The 10735-nt window shown below is 38.5% G+C and overlaps 1 long non-coding RNA gene across 1 annotated transcript; it reads left to right on the plus strand.

Annotated features, from left to right (window-relative positions):
- Positions 1–298: 298 nt before the first annotated feature.
- LOC111211086 lies at positions 299–4337 on the plus strand. Its single transcript, XR_002662271.2, has 3 exons — positions 299–4060; positions 4191–4231; positions 4306–4337. It is a non-coding gene; the product is annotated as an uncharacterized LOC111211086 (long non-coding RNA).
- Positions 4338–10735: the final 6398 nt, after the last annotated feature.

The following is a 10735-nucleotide window of genomic DNA, read 5'->3' on the forward strand; positions in this document are numbered from 1 at the left end:
ACTCAGTCAGCGTTCGTGGAAGAGAGATTAATATCTGACAACATTCTTATAGCCCATGAGATTATACACGCCTTGAGAACAAATGAAAACGTTTCAAAGGATTTTATGGCAATAAAATCAGATATGTCCAAGGCGTATGATCGAGTGCAATGGGGTTGTTTGCGTGCCTTGCTGAATGCTCTGGGGTTTGAAGAAGCATGGATTGAGAAGATTATGTTCTGCGTCTCAACGGTCAAATACTCAACGCTAATCAATGATCAACCCTTTGGATGTATTCAGCCTGAGAGAGGGATTAGACAGGGAGCTCCTCTATCTCCTTTTCTATTTGTACTCTGTACTGAAGGCTTAATCAACTTGATTGAAAGAGCTGTGGCGGAAGATAGGATTCAAGGCATACAATTCACATCAAATGGCCTGATGATCCATCACATGCTATTTGCTGATGATAGTCTACTGATATGTAGAGATTCTGCTGCGCAAGCGGTTGAACTGATGAAAGTCCTAAAGGTCTATGAGCAGGCTATAGGACAGAAGGTGAACCTTGAGAAATCGGCTATCACCTTTGGTATAAGGTGAAAGAGGATGTGAAAGCTGCGATTCAATGGATTACTGAGATTGTAAAAGAAGGAGGAACGGGTTGGTATCTGGGATCACCTGAATGTTTCAGTGGTTCTAAAATGGAAATGATGGCCTACATATACGACAGACTTAAGTCAAGGCTTTCTGGATGGTTCATGAAACAACTATCTCTAGGGGGAAAAAGAAGTATTGATCAAAGCGGTCGCCATGGCTATGCATGTGTACGCTATGTCATGCTTTAAGCTGACAAAGAAATCATGCAAGAATCTCACAAAAGCAATGGCTGACATCTGGTGGAATTCATTGGAGCACAAACAAAAAATGCATTGGCTTAGCTGGTTTACACTCTGCCTTGCTAAGGAACATAGAGGTCTAGGGTTTAAAGATATCCAAAGCTTCAATCAAGCTCTTTTGGCCAAACAAGCATGGAGGATCCTCAATCATCCTGAATCCTTGTTTGCAAGATTCTTTAAGAGTAGGTACTTCAAAAAGTCAGACTTCCTAAACGCTAAAAATGGCTCTAGGCCATCGTATGGATGGAGAAGTATTCAGTTCGGAAAGGAGTTGTTAAGTCAGGGGTTGAGAAAAAATATTGGTGATGGCTCGACGGTTTCAGTTTGGGTGGACGCTTGGATAGAAGGAGATGTGAGAAGAAGACCGTTGATAAAAAATATATTTGTTGACTTGCTGCTTACGGTTGATCAACTAGTTGATTCTCAAAATAAATGTTGGAACATCGAAAAACTGGAAGAGCTGTTTTATGAGGAAGATATCAACAGAATTCTGGCGATGAATACTGCGTTTGATCAACAAGACTACTGGGTCTGGTTACATAACAAAAATGGTAGCTATTCAGTCAAGTCGGGTATTGGTTCATCAACAAACCGAACAGAGAAGAGGAGATCAGAATAGCAGAAGTGAGACCCTCGTTGAATGAATTGAAAGATGAAGTTTGGAAAATGGCCACTGTCCCTAAGATCAAGACTTTTATATGGGGAGCAATCAGTAATGCAATCCCTGTTGGTGAGCTGCCGGTCAAAAGAGGAATTAATTTGGATCCAGTGTGCCAAGCTTATGGGTTTCAGGGCGAATCTATCAATCACATCATTTTTGGATGTTCTATAGCAAGACTAGTGTGGGCCTTAGCCAATGTCACTCTTCCTCAATTTGGTTTTGACAGTATCTCGCATTACTCTAATTTCCACTGTCTGTTCTTGGTGATGAAGAATAGAGCAATCGAGGAGAGAGTTAGAAATACCATTCCATGGATAGTGTGGTATTTATGGAAATATAGAAACAAGGTGATCTTTGAAGGAAAAAGTACTCTCTGATGGAACTAATGTCGAAAATAAAGGAAGAGACAGACTTTTGGTTTTTGGCTCAACGAAATGAGTCAAGGAGAAAGAAGGAAGAACATGAGGCAAAGATGGAAGTTATAAAATCTTAGTTCGTTCCTCCGCGTGGTTGGCTAAAATGCAATGTTGGAATAGCTTGGAACAAGAATCAAGCTAGAAGTGGAGCTTCATGGGTGGTAAGGGATGATCGTGGAAAGGTTCAAATGCACAGTCGGAGAGCCTTCTCGGACACGAACTCTCTTCAGGACGCAAACTATAATGGTCTCGTTTGGGCTTTGGACCGTTGCCATGCACATCATCTAAACAGAGTGATCTTGGCGATAGATGATGCAACACTACCTAATGTGATCCTCAGAACAAAAGCATGGCCGAACTTTAGGTGTCAGTATGCAGAGATCATGACTAGACTAAAGAAATTAGAGTGGTGGAGGATGATGAAGGAAGATAGATCAACTAATACATGGGCTTTCCTCGTAGCTCAAAGTGTCATCAGAGGGGGTTATTATCAATCATATGTTGCAAAGGGCGCCCCGCTTTGGTTGCGTGATTTTTTGAAGGTGAGGAAGTCATTCCCTGTGTGTAGTTGGTTCCTTAAGCTGATGGCTGAAAATGTTTGTTGTTTTTTGGGTGAAGTTCATTGGTTGGCTTTATGTTGATCTTCATGATAGCTCATATTTTTTGGAAAGGAGCTTAGTCCTTGTAGGCTTGGTTGTTGTTGGGTCTAATTGTAGGTTCCTTCGTGTTTTGTAACTATCTTATGACCTGCTATGGTCTTTGATTGAAATTTACAAATGACGAAAAAAAAAACAATTGAAAATATTAAAATTTAAAACAGTTTACGTCTTCTCCACTTAAAACAAAAAGAAAGCAAACTAATTATTTTAACTGCCTCTACCAGGCCACGATCTCCACTCCCTACGTTAAAATCAACTTTAGATGAACAAATAGAATCACTTTGTTAACAAATATGCGAACAAAATTAATTCAAACAGTTCTTCAAAAAGTAATTGATGCATTCATCGTCCTTCCTATAACTTGATTTTTCTGATCACAAATGATTCTGTACATTCTTGAGATTAACCCATCTCACCTAAGAATATTTGGAATACACCACAACAGTGTCAGTATATTCTTGAGACTAACCCATTTTTTCTCTATTCTTGTCAAATGATTCTTGTAATGGTCGTGGCTAAGTTTACCACATGCTTTTTTTTTTGTCATCAAGTTTACCACATGTTATATTGGTACATAAACAAGTTAGAAAAATAAACATTAATGTGTAGAGAATCGACTTTGGCTGTTCTTGTAATAAGTAAATCGATACACCAATATGTTTGGCGAGTTCTCTCCAAACCGGAGACGAACTCTATATCACTATGAATCGAAAACGTTACAAGCTTCGCACTAGTTGCGTGTTCTATGCTTTAGAGAGTTTATATGTTTCTGTATCTAACAATGAGAACCTAGACCTCTATTTATACAAAATAGATCGTAGGTTTTCCTAGATGAAAAAAGATTGTATTATTCCTAATACTATAAGGAAATAGTTTCCTTATTGAACCTACACTAATCCATATCTCTTATGTCTTGTTTCAGGTCCTTCCCGAAGCCCACCAGCAGGCCCAAGAGACACAAAGCCTCACATTCTCCACCTTGGCTCTTGAGTCACTCCTCGATTTCTCCGCTTCTCCATCTCTCTCTCTCTGCGAAAATGAAAACCGAAGCACCGACGAGCTCGCTGCCTCGTCTTCTTCAAGCTTCGTCTGTTCCTCGACGTCGCTTCACCGGAGTGGCATGCCCTCTCCGATCCTTGCTTCTCTTCTTTTCTCTGAACACTTCCTCTCTTCGATTCTCCGTGAACCAGACAAGATCCTGACTTTACCGCCGCTTGTCTTCACCGGCGTTGGCTCTCACCGCCTCCACCATGATAATCTCAGGTTTCATTTGTTTTATTTGTCTGTTTCCTTAGACAATTTTAAACAAACCCTAACCTTTGATTTCTCAATTTTCCAGCTTGTCCCTTGATGAAATCAATAAAAAATCCCTTGAGTCTTCGTGTTCTTCCGGTGAATCCTACACCACACGACCTTCATACGGACCAAATCAGACACGTCAAATTTCAAAAGGTAACTCCTTTTGTTTTGACTTTTTCTTCTTCCTGTAGGCATCCGTGTCTTCATGCTCTCTTAAAGAAAACCTGTAATGAAAGATTCCTTTGCTGAAAAATTAAACTTATTCCTTGTTTAATTTCCACAGCTTATGGTGTTGACGTCTCTTCACCACTTCACTTCCATTAGGTAATCAAACAGAGTTGTTTCTTCAATCCCTTTAAGAGCTTTGAATCTGTAAACTAATAACCTTATATTCACAGCTTTGTTGTAGACGTTTCCTTGCTACAGCCACACGTATCCTTCAGGTATGACATCTGATTCTGCTTCTTTATAATGGTATCTCAACTTCTGTTGAAGCTTATTATCCTGCAAAATCATTCGGTTGACTAGTATTTGAACTAACTTTGCAGATTCCTTGTGTAGACAACTCCTGTCTACAGTCACCATTCTTCAAAGGTAATAATAATTTTTTTTTCTTGAACTCATCCCAAGCCTTTTATAACTCCCTGTCGAAAAACATCAGTTTTCTTTTCCCGAAACTGATACATTTTGTGGCCTTTCCGCGAGGTGATCACTTCGACAGCTGTGTCACCTGCAGCCACCGAGACCTACTAAGGCAGAACCTTGAGGATCTCCAAGCATGTCTCGAACTTCTGTCCAGGTACACACTTAGTTAGAAAATCTGCAGGGTTGATAGATGTGTGAATCTTGTGAACCGTAACATCGCCAGCCTCAATTACGTCTCTCATAAAGTGTAGTCTAGTATCTATATGCTTAGTCTTTTCATCGAATCCTCCATTCTTAGCTAAGTGTATAGCACTTTGAGAATCTGAAAACACTCTCACATCATCTTGCTTGAATCCCAATTCACTAACAAACCCCTTAAGCCATAATGCTTCTTTAAAAGCTTCGGCTAAAACCATGTATTCTGATTCTGTCGTTGATAGTGCGACAATATGTTGGAGACCTGATCTCCAGCTTATTGTGTTGCCTCCGACTTGAAACACATATCCTGTCACGGATCTTCTTCTGTCCAAATCTGTTGCATAGTCTGCATCGCAGAATCCTCGTACCATAAAACCTTCTCCTTTAGTAAACAATAGATCCAAATCTAGAGCTCCTTTAAGATATCTCATCACCCACTTAACAGCTTCCCAGTGTATTCTTCTTGGCTTGCTCATATAACGGCTGATTAAGCCCACTGCGAAACATAAGTCTGGTCTAGATCCCACCATTGCATACATTAAATTTCCAACGGCTGATGCGTATGGAATCACGTTCATGAAACTTGCTTCCACGTGCTCTTCTTCTTGTGTCAAACTTTTAAGTTTGAATTGTGGTCCGCTAGGTGTAACCACAGCTTTGCTCTCTGCCATGTTAAAATTTTCAAGCACCTTCTGTAGATACTTTCCTTGTGATAGTTTTAGAGTTCCTTTCTTCCGGTCTCTGATAATGTCCATCCCAAGTATTCTTGAAGCTGCTCCAAGGTCCTTCATCTCAAACTCTCTCTTCAAGCTATCTTTGATTCTTTTAATTTCTTTAGAATCCTTAGATGCTATGAGCATGTCATCAACATAGATCAAGAGATAAACCATATAAGATAAGTCTGAACCTTTCATGTAGACGCAAGGATCATATGCACTTCTTTCGAAACCTTGTTGTTTCATGAAGCTATCAAATCTCCTATTCCACTGTCTTGGTGACTGTTTTAATCCGTAAAGGGATTTCAACAGGAGACAAACTTGATCTTCTTTTCCCTCCTCAACGAAACCTTCTGGCTGTGCCATATAAATCTCCTCGTCTAACGTTCCGTATAGGAAAGCCGTTTTCACGTCTAGTTGTTCCAAATCTAGATCATAATTTGCAACAAGTGACAACATAATTCTAATCGACACGTGTTTCACCACTGGTGCAAACACCTCTGTGTAGTCGATCCCTTCAACTTGTGAAAACCCTTTAGCTACTAATCTAGCTTTGTATCTCGGTTTCTCAATTCCAGGAATGCCTTCTTTCAGCTTGAAAACTCACTTGCTGCCAATAATCTTCTTTTTCTCTGGTTTCTCAACCATCTTCCAAGTCTGATTTTTCTCCAATGAATCCATCTCTTCTTGCATTCCCTCGTTCCATAACTTCCAGCTCTTACTCCTTCTTGCTTCCAAATAGGATTTAGGCTCATCCTTATTTATTTCTTCTGCTGTAGCTAGAGCATAAGCCACGCAATCTGAATCATCAAACCTAGAAGGTTTCTTTACTTCTCTCCTGATTCTATCTCTAGCAAGAATGTAGTTGTCTAGATTTTCCTGTTGAGCTCCCACAACTTCTTCTTCACTTTCTGAGCTTGAAGATTCAGGTTCCGAGTTTTCTGATGGTGGAGAAACTCCACCTTGAACTGTATCCTCTGTCTCAGTGTCTGTAGTTGTGTTTGATGGTCCTTGAATCAGCACAGGATTAAACGTTACCTTTTTCGTTTTCCTTTTCTTCTCGCTGACTCCCTTAATGTCTTTAAACATCTCTTCCTCATTGAAAATCACGTTTCTGCTCACTGTACATCTTAGCTCTTCTGGTAACCACACTCGATAACCTTTAGTCCCCTCTGGATATCCCATGAAAACTCCTTTCATCGCTCTTGGACTGGTTTTGGCCTGAGTCACGTGAACATAAGCTGTACACCCGAACTTTCTTAGATGATTTAAGTTTGTTTTGGTTCCAGACCAAACCTCTGCCGGTAGTTTGAAGTTAATAGCTGTACTGGGAGATCGGTTGATTAAGTAGACAGATGTAGAAGCCGCTTCCACCCAGAATTTTTGCTCTAAGCCTGCCTCTGTCAACATACATCTCACTTTCTCCATAATCGTACGGTTCATACGTTCTGATACTCCGTTTTGCTGTGGAGTATAGACGCATGTTCTGTGTCTTTTAATCCCTGCTTCCTTACACAATGTGTCCATCTGTGTATTGCAGAACTCTAATCCGTTATCCGTCCTTAGACACTTCACCTTCTTTCCTGTCTCAGTTTCTACGCATGTTTTCCATTCCTTGAAGTTTTGAAACACTTCATTCTTTGATCTTAGGAAATAGATCCAAACTTTCCTAGAAAAATCATCAATGAATGTAACAAAATAGAAACATCCTCTGAGACTCTCTACCACCGAAGGTGAACCCCATAAATCTGAATGGATGTACTCTAGGACTTCCTTAGACGTGTGCTTGCCTTTTGGAAAACTTAGCTTGTGTGCTTTACCCAAACCGCAATTCTCGCAAAACTCCAACGTCTTCACATCCTTTGCGTTTAAATATCCCTCCTTAACTAGAATATTCATGCCCTTTAGACTCATATGTCCAAGCCTAGAGTGCCACCTCTTAGTCAAATCGATATCAGGCCTTGCGACTGCAGCTTCACCATCCAATACTGTCCCTTGTAAGTAATACAAGCCATCACAGTATTTTCCAGAAATAACCTTCTGATTTCCTTTGTAAAACTGCACCATGAAGTCTTTGCCTTCGTATCTGCATCCCATATTCTCCAATAGACCGTAGGAGATGAGGTTTCTGCCCATTGTAGGCATGTAACGAACATCAGTGAGAATCACGCTCGATCCATCATCATTCATGATCCTGATCTTCCCGATCCCTTTAATCTCGCTGATAGTGTTATTTCCCATCAAAACCTTTCCTCCTTCTATGTCTTCAAGATCAAATAAGACATCTTTATTTGGAGTGATATGGAATGTACAACCAGAATCAAGTACCCACTCGTCTTTAGTAGCTTGCTGGCTAGCCACTAATACTAATGGTTCCTCCTTCTCTTCTGCTATGTTGACTGAATTTGATGGCTTCTTTCTTTCTGGACACTGCTTTTTAAAATGTCCTTCCTTGCCACACGTCCAACATTCTTTAGAGAACTTAGGTCTTGATTTTGATCTGTTATTGCTTTTAGATCTAGCTCTCCAAGTCTTATCGTTCTTCTTCTCACTTCTGCCTCTGTTGTCGCCAGCAAACAGCCCCTCAGAGTTATTTTTAGACTTGTTAAGAAGTCCCTTCTCCCTTAATTCTACTTCCTTAGAATAGGCAGAGCTTGTAACATCTCGGACTGTTAAAGTCTCCTTCCCGCTTCCATACTTGAGAGCATCCACGAGAGACTCATACTTCTTAGGCAAGCTTGTTAGAATCTGAATAGCTTGGTCTTCTTCGCTAATTTTGATATCCAGACTAGCTAGATCAGCCACAAGTTTCAGGAACACGTCTAAATTTTCCTCAATAGACTTATGTTCATCCATTCTGAAACCTGCATATCTTTGCTTCATGTAGATTCGATTAGGTAACGTCTTGGTTTGATACTCGGCTTCTAGAGCCTTCCACATAGCTAATGCTGTTGTCTCGTGCATGACTTTGCGTAGTATGAGATCAGATAGACAGACACTGATCAGGTTCTTGGTACGCAATTCCTTGTCTTGCTCCTTAGGATCAAGTTTAGTATCCTTCTGTTCTTCACCTTCAACAACCGTAGAAGGATCTCTCTCCTTAAGAACAGACCCCAAACCAAAAATCTCTAACTGACATAGCATCTTGTATTTCCATAGACCAAAGTCACCCTTCCCATCGAACTTCTCTACTTCAAATTTCTTTGATGTTGCTTCCATCTCTCTATTAACCCGAAAACTATTTGTTTCTTTGTTTGCAGGTTGATGTAACGCGCCGTGACCTTCAAGCTTCAATAACCACGAGCTGAGACCTTCTTACCACACCAGATAAGTATTCTGCTTGCTTGTTTTATTGAATCTTGCCTTCGAATCTCTGTACTTGGATCTAGGTTAGCCTTAGCTCTGATACCACTTGTAGAGAATCGACCTTGGCTGTTCTTGTAATAAGTAAATCGATACACCAATATGTTTGGCGAGTTCTCTCCAAACCGGAGACGAACTCTGTATCACTATGAATCGAAAACGTTACAAGCTTCGCACTAGTTGCGTGTTCTATGCTTTAGAGAGTTTATATGTTTCTGTATCTAACAATGAGAATCTAGACCTCTATTTATACAAAATAGATAGTAGGTTTTCCTAGATAAAAAAGGATTGTATTATTCCTAATACTACAAGGAAATAGTTTCCTTATTGAACCTACATTAATCCATATCTCTTATGTCTTGTTTCAGGTCCTTTCCGAAGCCCACCAGCAGGCCCAAGAGACACAAAGCCTCACATAATGGATAGCATATATTACTAATAAGAGAGACGTTTGAATGTCAGAAATTCTAACAGAATCTATTTACTTTTTTTTTCCATGAACAAATGTATGATACAAGGCAAAGAATAAAAGAGGAAAACGATCATAATTAATAACAAATATCAATACGATTAAATTAGCAACATGTCCTATTGATAATAGTTGAGTCCAACTTAAAAAAAAAACATAGATCATTATTCTCATTTTATACTAAATAAAAGATAATAAAACAACGGTAAATTACCGTCCGTTGAATACACATTTTGTTACCTCCATTTTAATTCCAAGATAGTCAGTTCCCAATTCTCCCACTACTCGAGACCCACTTCCTCAATATTTAAAAACTGTCGACTAAATTTAATCCAAAGCTTACGATTTCATATAACTAATATAGGTTATGAAATAATATTCATACATTCTGAAAAAGGACGATAATAATACTGGGGATGATTGGTTGTGGCTGTAGATGCTCTGAACAGATAAAATTTAGTTTAGAGCTATATATGTCAACCAATCGAATTTTTCTTTCCTTAAAAAACTCACAGCAAAAAAAATCTCTGCAAAATCAAAATATAGCTGTAGAGAGATTTATTTTCAAAGCAAAAACTTAGTGTTTTAGAAAGTTACAGCAATGAAAATACAGCAAATAAATCTAAAAACTAAATTCTACAGCAAAAAATATAAAGTTACAGTCCATACCAATCAAACCCATTGATTCCTATAGGTTTCTACCAAATGAGGATGATTAACCCATATTACTCTATTATAATAAAATTATAATTTAAATCTATTACATTACATACACGAGCCATAGCTGTGAAACTAAATATAATTTTACAATTAATTAGGCATCGGGTATAAGAAATCATATTATTCATGTTCAATGCAACAATCTAATCGACAACATCTTCCTTCACCTAACAATAACATTTTCTTCATTCCACATCATGGTTTCTACCAAATTAGGATTTTAGCTAAAAATTAATTAATAATTACGATTATAATTTTTTAATAAATCTAAATAAAATTCAAAAATATTAAAAACAAATTATCAAGTTACGACTTAATGGCGGGTTTTGGAATTTTACCGAGTTTTATCGAGTTTTTAAAACAATGAGTGTTTAGCTAAATTAGAACCAGATTATATACGAATCACCGAGTTTGGCGGTTCAACTACATATAGGTCATGTATGAAAGCACTGGTCAATACAATTATAAAGGTACTATGTTACACAATTTTTAAATATATAGTCTTTTAATTACCTAATATTTGTTTTCTATAAATAAAGTTTTAAATAAAAATAAATCCCGTGTTTTGAAAGATAGGCTCTTTTGTAGTATTTTAATTACCAAATCTTTGGGTTAGTGACAGACTTTAAGATTTTTACGGATTTATCGGGTTTTTAAATATCAGATTTTAACTAAATATGAACTATACTATATACGGATCACTGGATCTACCGGTTC

The sequence above is a fragment of the Brassica napus genome, chromosome C3, assembly GCF_020379485.1.
Source record: "Brassica napus cultivar Da-Ae chromosome C3, Da-Ae, whole genome shotgun sequence".
Lineage (NCBI taxonomy): Eukaryota > Viridiplantae > Streptophyta > Magnoliopsida > Brassicales > Brassicaceae > Brassica > Brassica napus.